The 14,629-nt window shown below is 42.5% G+C and overlaps 1 long non-coding RNA gene across 1 annotated transcript in view; it reads right to left on the reverse strand.

The window, feature by feature from the left end:
• Positions 1 to 5,975: 5,975 nt before the first annotated feature.
• Positions 5,976 to 14,629, reverse strand: part of LOC311514518 — a 41,254-nt gene continuing 32,600 nt past the window's right edge. The window contains exon 3 of the long non-coding RNA XR_014709898.1: positions 5,976 to 6,074. This is a non-coding gene — a long non-coding RNA (uncharacterized lncRNA). The remainder of the gene's footprint in view (positions 6,075 to 14,629) is intronic.

The following is a 14,629-nucleotide window of genomic DNA, read 5'->3' on the forward strand; positions in this document are numbered from 1 at the left end:
TTTGGTTTTTTTGTCTGGTTTTCTCCTTGACAGGAGTTTAGATAGATGCAGCAGTGGTAATGACCCAAGGAATGGAAGAGACAATGAAGACGACTGGATGGGGAAGCTGTGGCATGTACATTAACCTGGAGTGGGTACCTGGAAAGAGCTTGGTCTGTAAGAAGTGTTGCCAGGTAGAGATGCTGCAAGAGAAAATCCAAGGTTTTGAGATGCTATGGTTGAATTTCGAAGAGAATTTAAGCAGATGATGGAGGGAAGGCAAGAAGAGGCTGAAAGGAAAAGTCAAGACTTGCAGGTGCAATCTGGACTGAAGAACTCTGAGGGGAGATGGCTGGGTGAGGAAAGTGTCCAGTGGAAGCCTGTGACTATGAGAACCAAGCAGAGGAAAAGACTGGCTAGTGAAGAAGAAATAGAGCTCAGGAACGGATATGCTGAGTTGGAAAATGAACAAGTGGCACAGAAGGCAGTAACTGATGGTAGAAGGGCAAGGAAGGAGAGAAGAATGGCTAGTCCTATAAGAAGAGGGGAAGATGACCAGATTTCGGATTCCCGGGAGGATATAGGTTGACTCGCAGAAGAATGCAAGAGAAAACAAAAGATAAGACTTGCAAACAGAAACAACAGGAGGAAGGCTGGAGAATCACACCAACACCAGGAAGAGGCAGAACTAGGTGACTGGGATACCTTGCTAAGAAGAACTGACAGGCCTGTCACCAGAGCTGATCCAGAGAACAGAAGGGTGTGCTGTCTGCTGGAAGCAAAGATACAGGATGTGGACCTGAGGCTGAAGAGAATCCTAATGGGAGTAGGAAAGAATCCACTGATTGTCCTTCATGTGGGAACAAATGATACAGCTAGATTCTCACTGAAACACAAGAAAGGAGACTGTCAGGCTGGGGAAGATGCTTAAAGAAATGGAGGCTCAGGTAAACTTCAGTGGGATTCTACCTGTCCCTAGAAGAAGAGAAAGAAGCAAGACAAGATTATGATGATCAACAGATGGCTCAGGCTGTGGTGCTATACGGAGGGCTTTGGGATGTTTGACCACTGAGACATTCATGGACAGAGGACTGTTCTTATGGGATGGACTCCACCTCAGTAAGGGAGGGGAAATAGGCTTCTGGAATGGAGGTTGGCACACCTGATTAAAAGAACTTTAAACTAGGAACTCAGGGGAGACAGTTGGGAGATGCTCATGTAACCTCCACTCCTGATTCTAACATTGAGCAGGAGGAAAATCAAGTAAGAGAGGATACATCAATGGAGAAAGGAACAGCAGTGGGTAGGAGACTGGACATTAAGAGAAAAGCTAGTGGGTTGGAGAATGGACGTTAAGAGAAAAGCTAGCAAGAAGAAGCACCTTCTTGTCAACTGTTTGAAATGGGCCACCTTGATTGCATTGGCCTCATTAGCACTACAAAAGTGATTTCCCCTCTCTTGGTATTCACCCCTTCTTGCCAACTGTTGAGAATAGACCATTTCCACCTTAATTGAATTGGCTCATTAGCATTGACCCCCCACTTGGTAAGGCAACTCCCATCTTTTCATGTGCTGTGTATTTATACCTGCCTACTGTATTTTCCACTCCATGCATCTGATGAAGTGGGTTTTAGCCCACAAAAGCTTATACCCAAATAAATTTGTTAGTCTTTAAGGTGCCACAAGGATTCCTCATTGTTTTTGCTTTTTGAGAAGATAACTGATTTTTTTAGACAAAGGAAATGCAGTAGATCTAATCTACCTGGATTTCAGCAAGACATTTGATGCAGATCCACATAAATTATTAGTTAAATTGGAGAAGATGGGAATTAATATGTGAATTGAAAGGTGGTAAGAAACTGGTTAAAGGGGAGACTGAGGCATACTGAAAGGTGAGCTGTCAGGCTGGAGGGAGGTTACTAATGGAGTTCTTCAGGTATTGGTCTTTAGGCCAATCTTATTTAACATTATTATTAATGACTTTGGCACAAAAAGTGGGTGTGCACTAATAAAATTTGTGGATGACATAAAGTTGGCAGGTATTGCCAATATGGAGAAGGACCGGAATATCATGCAAGAAGATCTGGATGACCTTGAAAACTGGAATAATAGAAATGGGATGAAATTCAATAGTGTAAAGTACAAGGTCATGCATTTAGGGACTAACAATAAGAATTTTTGCTACAAACTGTGGACTTATCAGTTGGAAGTGACAGAGGAGGAGAAAGACCTGGGTCTATTGGTCAATCACAGGATGACTATGAACCACCAATCTGATGCAACTGTGAAAAAAGCGAATGCAGTCCTAGGATGCATCAGGCAAGGTATTTCCAGTTGAGACAGGGAAGTGTTATTATCATTATACAAGGCACTGGTGAGGCCTCATCTGGAATACTCATCTGTGTGCAATTGGTCTTCCATGTTTGGGAAAGATGAATTCAAACTGGAACAGATGCAGATAAGGGCTACTAGGATGATCAGAGAAATGGAAAACCTACCTTATGAGAAAAGACTCAAAGAGCTTGGCTTGTTTATCTTAACCAAACAAAGGCTGAGGGGAGGTAGGATTGCTCTCTGTAAATACATCACAGAAATAAATACGAGGGAGGGGAAGGAGTTATTTAAGTTATAAACACAATGTTGACACAAGAACAAATGGATATAAATTGGCAATCAACACGTTTAGGCTTGAAATTAGATGAATGTTTCTAACCATCAGAGGAGTGAAGTTCTAAAACAGCCTTCCAAGGGGAGCAATGGGGTCAAAAAACCTAACTGGCTTCAAGTCTAAGCTTGATAGGTTTATGGAGGGGATTGTATGATGAGGTTGCCTACAATATGTGGCCCATCTGAGACTGTTAGTAGTAAATACAGTAGAACCTCAGAGTTATGAACACCTTGGGAATGGAGGTTTGTAACTGAAATGTGTGTAACTCTGAACAAACCGTTATGGCTGTTCTTTCAAAAGTTTAAAACTGAACGTTGACTTAATACAACTTTGAATTTTCCCTGATTGCGCAGCTTGCCAAGCACACCTAGCAGCTCTCCATTGCTATGTGCAGCTGCCTAACTAACCATGTCAGCTCTATGCTCACAAGAACAGCCATACTGGGTGAGACCAATGGTCTATCTAGTCCATTATCCTGTCTTCCTACAGCGGCTGGAGCCAAATGCTTCAATGAAAATGAACAGAACAGAGCAATGTATCGACTGATCCATCCATTAGTTGGGGATTGGTCCTGCTTTGAGCAGGGGGTTGGACTAGATGACCTCCTGAGGTCCCTTCCAACCCTGATATTCTGTGATCCCCTGTTGTCCAGTCAGAGGTTTATGGACACTAGGGTAGGGGAGTAGTGTCCCTGACTACTGAGGCTAACAGCCATTTATGGATGTATCCTCCATGAACTTATCTAATACTTTTTTGACCTCAGTTATACTTTTGGCCTTCACAACCTCCCTTGGTGATGAGTGCCACAAGTTGACTGTGCGCTGTATGAAAAAGTACTTCCTTTTGTTTGTTTAAAGCCTGCTGCCTATTAATTTCATTGGGCAACCTCTGGTTCTTGTGGTATGTGAAGGGGTAAATAACAGTTCCTTATTAACTTTCTCCACATCATTCATAATTTTATAGACCTCTATCTATCCCCCCTTAGTTGTCTCTTTTCTAAGATGAACAGCCCTGGCCTTTTTAATCTCTACTCATATGGAAGTTGTTCCAGAACCCTAAGCATTTTTGTTGCCTTTCTCTGTACTTTATCCATGTGCTAGACGTGTGTCTGCCTGGACCAACAGGAGGTTTTGGATCTCCGGGGCCTGTGGGGAGAAGAGGCTGTACAGGCACAGCTATGGACCAGCCACGGAAACATGGAGATTTAAGAAAAGATTGCCCAGGGGATGCAGGGTTTTGACAGAGATCAGCAGCTGTGCCACATGAAAGCCAAGGAGCTGTGACAGGCATACCACAAGGCCAGGGAGGCCAGCAGTCAATCTAGTACTGAACCACAGACCTGCTGCTTTTATAAAGAGCTGCATGTCATACTGGGTGGAGACCCTACTAGCACCCACAGATACTGGGGATACCTTGGAGGAGCCTAAGACAGAGACCCCTAACATGAACAGTGAGGAGGAGAGGTGGGATAGATGTTGGTGGGGAGGGGGGAGTCCAGCTATGCTACAAACCAGGATCTGTTTGAGATTTCATCGCTGTCTAGCCAGTCTCACCAGCTGAGCACAGATGAAAGAGGAGGGACCTTGGGTAAGTGTGTATGCATCCATTTTCCCTTACAATGTACAAATGTAAAGATGGTGCTCAGCCCATCCCCAAGATAACAAGGCAAAGACATCAACTTTTCATTGTTTTACTTGTTTGAGAATCATAGAACTGGAAGGGACCTCGAGAGGTCATCTAGTTCAGTCCTGCCTTGAGTACAGGGGACTAAGTATTATCTAGACCATCCCTGACAGGTGTTTGTCCAACCTGCTCTTAAAAAGCCCCAATGATGGAGATTCTATAACCTCCTCAGGCAATTTATTCCAGTGCTTAACCACTCTGACAGTTAGGAAGTTTTTCCTAATGTCCAATCTAAACCACCTTGCTGCAACTTAAGCCCACTGCTTCTTGTCCTATCCTCAGAGGTTAAGGAGAACAGTTTTTCTCCCTCCTCCTTGTAACAACCTTTTATGTACCTGAAAACTGTTATCATGTCCTGTCAAGGTTCCTTCCCCACTCTGAACTCTAGGGTACAGATGTGGGAACCTGCATGAAAGACCCCCTAAGCTTATTCTTACCAGCTTAGGTTAAACGCTGCCACCACCAAAGTGTTATACAAAGAACAGGGGAAGTGCCCACTTGGAAATGTCTCCCCCCCCCCCAAAAAAAAAATCCCCCCAAGCACTACACCCCCTTTCCTGGGGAACGCTTGATAAAAATCCTCACCAATTTGCATAGGTGAACACAGACCCAAACCCTTGGATCTTAAGAACAATGAAAAAGCAATCAGGTTCTTAAAAGAATTTTAATTGAAGAAAAAGTAAAAGAATCACCTCTGTAAAATCAGGATGGTAAATACCTTACAGGGTAATCAGATTCAAAACATAGAGAATCGCTCTAGGCAAAACCTTAAGTTACAAAAAGATACAAAAACAGGAATATACATTCCATTCAGCACAACTTATTTTATCAGCCATTTAAACAAAACAGAGTCTAACGCATATCTAACTAGATTGCTTACTGACTTTTTACAGGAGTTCTGATCTGCATTCCTGCTCTGGTCCCGGCAAAAGCATCACACAGACAGAGAGAACCTTTGTTTCTCTCCCCTCCAGCTTTGAAAGTATCTTGTCTCCTCATCGGTCATTTTGGTCAGGTGCCAGCGAGGTTATCTTAGCTTCTTAACCCTTCACAGGGTTAAGGCTATGCAGAACTGTTTGTTTGTGTACGTAGGGATGTCCCTTGTATCATCCTGAGAGATCTTGATAAAACTTCCATGGAGATACTCTGCAATGCTCTCCTGTAGGCTTCTAGGGATGGCAGCCTTATTTCTTTCTCTGCAGTAGGACACTTTCCCACACCACTGCACAATGCGATTGCTGGGCTCCATTACAGTAAACTGCCTACTGGCATATGGGCCCAAGCAGCTTCAGGACACCACCACCAGCAGCTGTGCTCTCTGTGCCTTTGTTACCCTCAGGAGTGAGAGATCAGTTAAAATTGCCACCGCCTGTGAAAAACAGTGCCAATACTCAGTGCCGTTGCCTGATACTCATAACCATGGAAATAGAGACCACAATTTTATTGTTTCATCCAAATTAAAATCTTAATGCCCCCCTCCTTTCCTCCCCCTCACCCCAGGTGGGCTGTAGTCACCATGGCTGGGACTGGAGAGTGGTGCTGTGCAGAAGTACTACAAAGCCAAAATATCAATAAGCAAGTCTTATTAAAAGTTTGTATGGGGAAAAAGGGAAAACAGTTTTGAAACTTATCTTTCCCTTTTCATGGTGACTGTAAATCCGGTGATACATCTATCTGTCTTATCTGTAGCTGCTGATCTTGCAGCCTTAGGGGTGCCCCCTCTACACCCGTGGAATACCTGAGCCTGAGGAGAAAGAAGAGGACATGTTCAGTAAGATCATGCAAGCCACTGTTGCATTACACTGTGAACAAAGAGCCTGCTGGATTTTTTTTTAAAGACAACATGGAGATGGACAGAGACAACAGGAGAAAATGGAGAAAGGCCCAGGAATCCCAGCAGGAAAAGGAGAGGGAGATGCATTAGGACATAATGGGGCTTCTCAGGAAGCAAACACAAATGCTGCAGACTCTGGTAGATCTTTATAGGTCCAACAATCCTGGACTCGCCGCCGTGTGCAGTTCTTGGAGAACTCCATGGAAGCAGCTCCCTACCCCCAACAACATTCTGTGGCCTCATGGGCCGCATCCCTACCCCAGTCTTACCACTGCACACCAGGAGATAGTAAGGACAACCACATCTTCAAGTACACTGACCTGTGAGAGCCACGGTTAGTGTATGTGTAGGCAAAATGCACTACATTTCTGCACTGAAATGGGCAGATATTTGCTGCCTTTCCCACTTTAAAGTTCTATTCTGTTACGTTGTTAGACATTTGTATTGTTCTGAGGTTTTCTATTTGCACATTTTTGCCACTCAAATTTCTATTTTTTGAAAATAAAATATTTTAGTTCACAAACAGCTTGCAGAATACTCAGTGGCATTCAAAGCACTGAATACTTGCAAGGGTACAGCACCACAGAACTCAAGAAAACAACCAGTCACACGTGTAAACGTACAGCAGGCACTGCATAATTCATCGGGCCAGTACAGTACACAGTGTGCTATTTATACATGTGCAGCAAACACCGCATAAATCATAGGTTCAGTAAAGCACACAGTGTAATATTTATAAATGTACAGACAGTATTATTCAACTCCTATCGGCACCCAAAGTTACAGGGCGAGAGAACAGTCCAACACAGAACACAATTGTGGCGGACTCTAAAATGCTTTTTGAAAGCCAGCCTCAAACGTATAGCTTCACATTGAGCTCCTCTAATGGCCCTTGTGTCTGGCTGTTCAGACTCAGCCGACAGCCGTCCACCTCCACCCCAGTGGCAACTTTTCCACCTTTGTCTCACAGATATTAGGCAGGACACAACATCCAGCTATAGCCATTAGGGTATTTTTCTCACTGAGAGCCAATCTTGTGAGTAAGCACTTCCCTTTAATCTACCAAAAGCACATTCAACTCTCATTTTGCACCTGCTGAGCTGGTAGTTGAATCTTTCCTTGGTGCTGTCGAGGTAGCCAGTGTATGGCTTCATGAGCAAGGGGTAGGTTTAATCCACCAGAATCACTATTAGCACTTCAGTACTGCCAGTGGTAATCTGCTGGCTGGGAAAGAATGCCCCGGCTTGCACCTTTCTGAACAGTCCTGTGTTCTTAAAGATGTGAGTTTCTTTCACCTATCTGACCAGCCCATGCTGATATTGGTGAAGCATCCCTGGTGTTTAACAATAGGAAATAGCCCTTTCTATTGAAGTACTCTGTGGGAAGGTGGGCTGGTACCAAAATAGGGGTAGGCATACCCCTTTGCAATGGAGTTCCTGAACTGCAGCAGATCCATCCACTATGTCCTGTACATTGCTGACAATCACAGTCCTGTGTAGCAAGAGACAATTAATGGCCCTACACACTTTCACAACAATGGCCCCCTCTATGGATTTTTTCCAACTCCAAAATGATTTCCCATTGACCATTACCAGTCCAGAATTGCTAGCTTTCAGCGTGCAATCACCATTCACTTTTCCACTGTCAGTGCAGTTCTCATTCTGGTGTCCCTGCACTGGAGGGCTGTGGTGCGCTCAGCACACAGATCCAGGAATGTGGCTTTTCATATCCTAACATTCTGAAGCCACTAGTCATCATCTCAAACCTGCATTACGATGCAATTCCACCAGTCACTGCTCATTTCTTAGGCCCAGAAGCAGTGCTTCACGATCTGCAGTTGCTCCATGTATGCCAACAATAATCTTGAATTATTTTCCATCAGCCATCTGTCCTTGAAGAAATCATCATGTGCCCTGCTGTTGAAGGTCTTCCTGTGGGTCTGTAAATACCACATACTCATGTGTCCTATATTTGTAGCATTCATGAGAATAATGCAGAGCTCTACGGGCTCCATGCTTCTGTCAGAGATGGTGGACACCAAAAACTGCAGTGTGGGTTTGTGGGATTTTAAAAGAAAAAGGTGTAAAAAATTATGGGTGGGCATTATGTAATTAAGAATGGTGTGTGTTGGAAATTTGACCCCTAGCTCCCAGAAACCCGTGCGTGAGTCCTTTACACCCCACCCAGCTGGATGGTGACATGTGGCACACTGGGATACCTACCTATGGTGCATTCCACTTTGCATTGACACAAGCACTCGTGGCGAGTACATGCAGCCTGACACAAGCAGCCAAGTATGCATGTGTACGATCTATATACTTACTTGGGTCACTGTATGCCAATGTAACCGGCATCAAGCAAAGTTTGTAATGTAGACATGGCCTCTGAGTACATTCTGAAAAAGGACAGCAAGATTTGGCCCTATGAAAATGGCCTGTCCTATGGTATTGTGATGAATGTTCCATTTCTGTGTCCAGCCAAAAACAATAATGCAAAGGCATAGGGGAAAATGTTAGAAAAATGGAATTATTTCTATGGAGTTCAATTCAGCTCTTCAACAGAGCTGGGTACGGGTCCATGTTTAGAGGAAGACTCAGGCTAGTTCTCATTTTATTCAAAATGGTTTACGGATCCCTAATTTTCAGGTCACGGCAAATATTTTCAAAATGGCTGATCTGTTCCCCCTCCAAGTTTAGAACTCAAATAAATGCCAAATGCAAAGTTTTTTTTCAAAATCATTGCTGATTTTAAAGCTTTTATGATAGCTTTTACCCTGAAGAGCATGCGGCACACTAGAGACAGCAGTAGTGATCTGTTCATACGCCTCTGGGGTCAGCTGCTCGTTCCCAAGAGCTCTTTAGTGAGGACAATGCTCCCTAAATTTCCATTTTGATTAATAGGTAAGAGCGACTTTTAGCCTCCATCCTTTTATGCAGCTGCAAAACCCAAGCACATTATAGAGGTGTCAAGGTTCCTCCCCCACTCTGAACTCTAGGGTACAGATGTGGGGACCTGCATGAAAAACCTCTTAAGCTTATCTTTACCAGCTTAGGTCAAAACTTCCCCAAGGTACAAAATATTACACCTGTTGTCCTTGGACTGGCCGCTACCACCACCAAACTAATAGTGGTTACTGGGGAAGAGCTGTTTGGACGCGTCCTTCCCCCCCAAATACTTCCCAAAACCTTGCACCCCACTTCCTGGACAAGGTTGGGTAAAAAGCCTCACCAATTTGCCTAGATGACTACAGACCCAGACCCTTGGATCTTAAGAACAATGAACAATCCTCCCAACACTTGCACCCCCCCTTTCCTGGGAAATGTTGGATAAAAAGCCTCACCAATTTGCATAGGTGACCACAGACCCAAACCCTTGGATCTGAGAACAATGAAAAAGCATTCAGTTTTTTACAAGAAGACTTTTAATAAAAAATAGAAGTAAATAGAAATAAAGAAATCCCCCCTGTAAAATCAGGATGGTAGATATCGTACAGGGTAATTAGCTTCAAAAACATAGAGAACCCCTCTAGGCAAAACCTTAAGTTACAAAAAAGATACACAGACAGAAATAGTTATTCTATTCAGCACAATTCTTTTCTCAGCCATTTAAAGAAATCATAATCTAACACATACCTAGCTAGATTACTTACTAAAAGTTCTAAGACTCCATTCCTGTTCTGTCCCTGGCAAGAGCAGCATACAGACAGACTCAGACCCTTTGTTTCTCTCCCTCCTCCCAGCTTTTGAAAGTATCTTGTCTCCTCATTGGTCATTTTGGTCAGGTGCCAGCGAGGTTACCTTTAGCTTCTTAACCCTTTACAGGTGAGAGGAGCTTTCCCCTGGCCAGGAGGGATTTCAAAGGGGTTTACCCTTCCCTTTATATTTATGACAAGAGGCAATAGAATTTTTTTATAATGAGCTGTATTAAGAAATTCATCTCTCCTCAACCATGAGTATCTTCAACCGAAAAATTGCAGGCAAAGGATGTTCCTGCGGCAAGCGACCGTACACCAGTTCAAATGCAAGAATTCCTTACACTGAAGTATACGTTGATCCTCTTCTATACTTTCCAAAAGCACATCACTGACTCATCTTGTTTATCTAGAACCACCATATAACTGATACATTTTCCTAACTATACAGATTAGTTGATGCTGTATTTTTTTAAATTGGAATAATTGCTAAATTTTAATTTGTTTATTAATTAGTTAATATTGATTCAGCACACGGTGCATAAGCCTTCATGTAAGAAACATCTGGAGCTCACAGACTGACTGTTCACCAGATAATGCTTTAGTCAATGGACAATTTAGAGGAAAAGCCAATTTTTTTTTTTGGGCCTTTGTGTCTCAAGAGTTTTATGTTTTTGTTTTTCCAATCCTACCACATAACAGTTCAATGCATTTTTATGGTGATTTCTTATATCTTCTGATCCTGCTCTTGCATTCCTTAGTGAGAGAAACTAAATCCACCAGGATTTCAAGAACTAATGCTCTGCATGGTTCTTTGTCCTATTGGAAAAAAATGTCCCCCCTCACTTGTGCTAGCTTTTTTTATTTTCTTTCCTATTGTGCTAGTTTTCTTCTCTTATTCCCTTTTATTGTCTTACTTTCCTTTAGCTGTTTTACCCAAGAGAAAATGCATTATCTGTTTTTTCAGTAGTATTCAGGATTTTCTTGCTGCTATTTTAGAAAATGCTCCCTTAGTCTGTCTCTCTTTCTGCTCTTATTGTGTTGAAGCCCCTGCTTCTGACTGTTTTTCATCTTTTATCCTTTGCTAAAAGATGCTTCTTCTGTTCTGGAATGCAAATAATTTCAGCAAATGTTATATTCTCCAAGTGTAAAAATAGATGTGTGTTAACTGAAGATAGAAACACACCATTCCACTCTACTCATCTGGATACTAGAAACATACTCTCAGACAACTGGCTTTTCATCTTTCTGTTGGGTAAAAGCAACCAAACAAGGAACGGCTTTGGGTTTTTTACCTCCTCTGCTTGCCTACCCTGCAAGCAACATCATGCCCCTCCAAAGCCAAGAACGGCGGTTGTTTGTTTAGCTGAATACTCAGGCTCTGCTCCTGGCTGCCCTCTCCTTGTCCAGTGAGATTTCTCTTCTCTACTTCTTTCTGCCCTTTTCCCCTCTGTTCCACCTCTTCGTTAGTTTGTTCATGAACTGCTTATGGTCACCAGATAAATGTTCACTCTTTAGTCTCTATTCCCCCAACTCTGTCTTTGCAGCTTTCCCTTTTTCTGTAATTCTCATCCCAACATCTTCCTTCCACCTTCACATAGTGCATCAGGACTGGAATTAAATCTACCTTTTCTCCATGTCCTTTCTGTCTCCACTCCCTCTCCTGCCCTTCCCCTTTTGGCCCCTCTCCCTTGCTCTTTGTTTAGCTATCCTACTTCCCTGCTGTCTCTCAACTTTGCCACCTCACCTTCCCCCCGGCCCCCCACACCAAACAAGAGCATGTACTGGCACCAATGGAAGAAAGAGTGCGGAGGCAGCTGCAGATTTTAAAGGGCCAAAGTGAAGTGGCAGTATTGAGTGGGTTATTTGAGACCTGCCCCTTATTTTCCATTCATCCAATCTTTCCATTTATTTCTCAGTTTGGGATGCTGTCACGTGATGTGGATATTATACATTAGTTTGCTTATATGTTGCAAAGGGACTCCCCTTGCAGGTATTTGTTGTCTTCAACCAAAGGCACATTTGGAGCTAAACCTTTGAAAGCAGGTGGGTTACTTGTTGAATAAGACAACCATCAAAGATTTAGCCCTTGGACAGACTCCATCCAGAACTGGTGTGTGGCAACTGTTAAAGTGTCTTGTGCAAAGTGCTGTGCAGGGAATCCACTGTATCCTGCTGCCCCAGAGATTGTCACAGGGGAAACAAAATGTCCACACAGCTATAACCAGTTAGAACTCTGTTTTCTTTTTTCACGAGCTGCTCGCATTTTGTATTTACTTTCCTACTTAGAATGAAACATAGCCTGTCACATTATGGACTAGGTACATAATGTTAATATACTCTCCTATAGCACCATTCCTTTAAATTCATTTACTTTGTTTCTTGTTTGGCATGGATTTCTTCTCTTGGTACATTGATGTTATGTGGTAATCACCCTTAATTTCATTTTTTAAAAGAAGTCAGCCTTTGCCAGCAATTACCACACTACAGCAGCTGAGATACTAGTTATTTAGTATTTAATTATACTCTGCAAAGGGTAGTGCTGCTGTTTCTCACATACCAGAGTGGTAACGGGTAAATGCAGACTTTTAAAAAAAAATTCATGATCACTATACATAAATATAGACCTATAGAAATATCACATGATGGTTCAGCTGAGACTGGTGGTTCATCTAAATCAGGATTGTTGCCCCTTTTTCAGCCCAAGTGACTAGTTAGAATTTAGGGCCCTGGAGATGTAGAAATTGTTGATGAAGTCTGTCACTGTTTTGGTGCAGGCTGGCTTGTTCACAAGGCATATACAAAGTCTGGCTTCCCCGAACACAGGAAGAACCAAAAACAAAGCAGCAGTTTTAGGTTAGAGGCTCAGGCTTCTCTTAGCCACCACCCCTGACCCTGAAACTTTCTCTAGGCTTCTCCCAGAATCACATCATGCTTCGAGGCTGCTGCTTGGCTGTCTAGTTCTCCACAGTCTCTGTTTCTTGTCTGCGCCCCAGCTTGTCTTTTGTATACCTCCATAGACACAACCCCTCACTCCGCCCCAACTTGGTCAGAACAATACGCAATGGAACTCTCTACCCACATGGTGCTAGTTTCTGGGCAGAATCTATTAGGCCTTGTTTTAGGTGTGGCCCTGAACTTTCACTTACAACTATCTTAAGTGAAGGGTGTGTTCACACATCAGTTTCAATAAGGTTTTAGCTCAGCCAACAACAAGGGTTAACACAGCTCATAACAGTATCTTGACTCTGACAGTTACCAGTGCTGGGTACCTCAGAGGACTGTGCAGGAAACCCTGCAGTGAACACAATGGGGTAACTGCCCATAGCTGCAATTAGTCAGTATTTGGCTTATGCCCTGTAGCATGAGAGTTTATATCCCTTCTAATTTTTAAATATCCTATTTAATATAACTGTGATGGGGTCTCGGTAGCCATAAAATGCCATATTAATGTTTTCAGAATCCAAATAATTTTCTTTGAATCCTACTAAATTATGACCTTGATACCTTGTTTCACAAGTAATTATGCATATTATGTAGGTCACAATGTTCTCTTTGTATGATGATGTAACAAAGAGACTGGGTCTATCACTTAGTGTGGAAACAGAGATGCTGCTAGCAGCTGCTGAGAATTGGATGGCATGTTTCAGTTAAACCTATCCAAGGTGATCTTCTTAGAAACATATGCTTAATCTCTATTTTTTCCATTTTATACACCATACCTTCTCATAAGGCAACATATTCCACATCTCCAGGAATGTAATTATAGCAACAATTGGAAATATGTTTTTTGAAACAAAATTCCTCAAAATATGAGGCCCGTTTCTGCTCTGTTTCACCAGCATTATTCTGAGTTATTCTGGATTTTTCACTGGTGTAAATGAGAGCCCAGCATTTGACCCAAGAACTTTATACCTTTTATTAGCTAGAACTTAAATGGAGTTAAAAAAAGATTTTCTACACTAATTGATATCAGAACTGAAACTCATTCTGCTTAATCTGTAAGATTGCCATTTTGTTAATTTTATTTTTTTGACTGCACTTTAAAGAATTATTTTGCTGCATGTCCAGTGACTTTAGTTTTTACATTCAAAACTGTAAAAATTCTGAATTGAGGGAGGGAAGGGAAAAACAAACCCATGAACCTTAGTTGGTGAGCGTGGGCCAGCTGCAGGTGTCTAGGTTTTGTGAAGACATACCCTGAGATGCTACCAGAATACAGATAACACATGATCATAAGAGGTCACTGAAGTTATAGGAGAGGATGTCAAATGGACTGTAAGAAAATATCTTAAATAACATTACATTTCTTTCCCAAGTCCTTAATTTTGTTCTGCTTCAGGAGAGAACCTTTTAAGTGAGGGCTTTGCAGGTAGATATTCAGTAGCTACTAACAATATTTCCATACACAGTGTCCATTGTCTAGAGGAGACCAGAAACTGCTGAGTTAGCTTGGCACAGTAGAGCTCATTAGACACATCAGGAAACATGTCTTTCCACCCATGCAGCAAGCCGAGGCAGCAAGTACTTCCCCAGTGTTTTGTCTGTGACCTTACGTCGCTGTTTGTGGAGTCAAGTTATTCATCATTCAAAAATGTTCCAGTGACCACTGGTTATTGTATCCAAATCTCTGTGAATCCCAAAGGTTTTGTTATACTTTTCCACAAATGATTATTCATCCATAAAAATCTTGGATTGGAAGCCTCCCATTCATCAAAAAGTTTGTGTCATAGCTGGGGAGCAGATGTAACCCACACACCTTCTGGGTGTGGTG

This window comes from Lepidochelys olivacea (genome assembly GCF_965140295.1).
Source record: "Lepidochelys olivacea isolate rLepOli2 genome assembly, chromosome: 1".
Taxonomy (NCBI): Eukaryota; Metazoa; Chordata; order Testudines; family Cheloniidae; genus Lepidochelys; species Lepidochelys olivacea.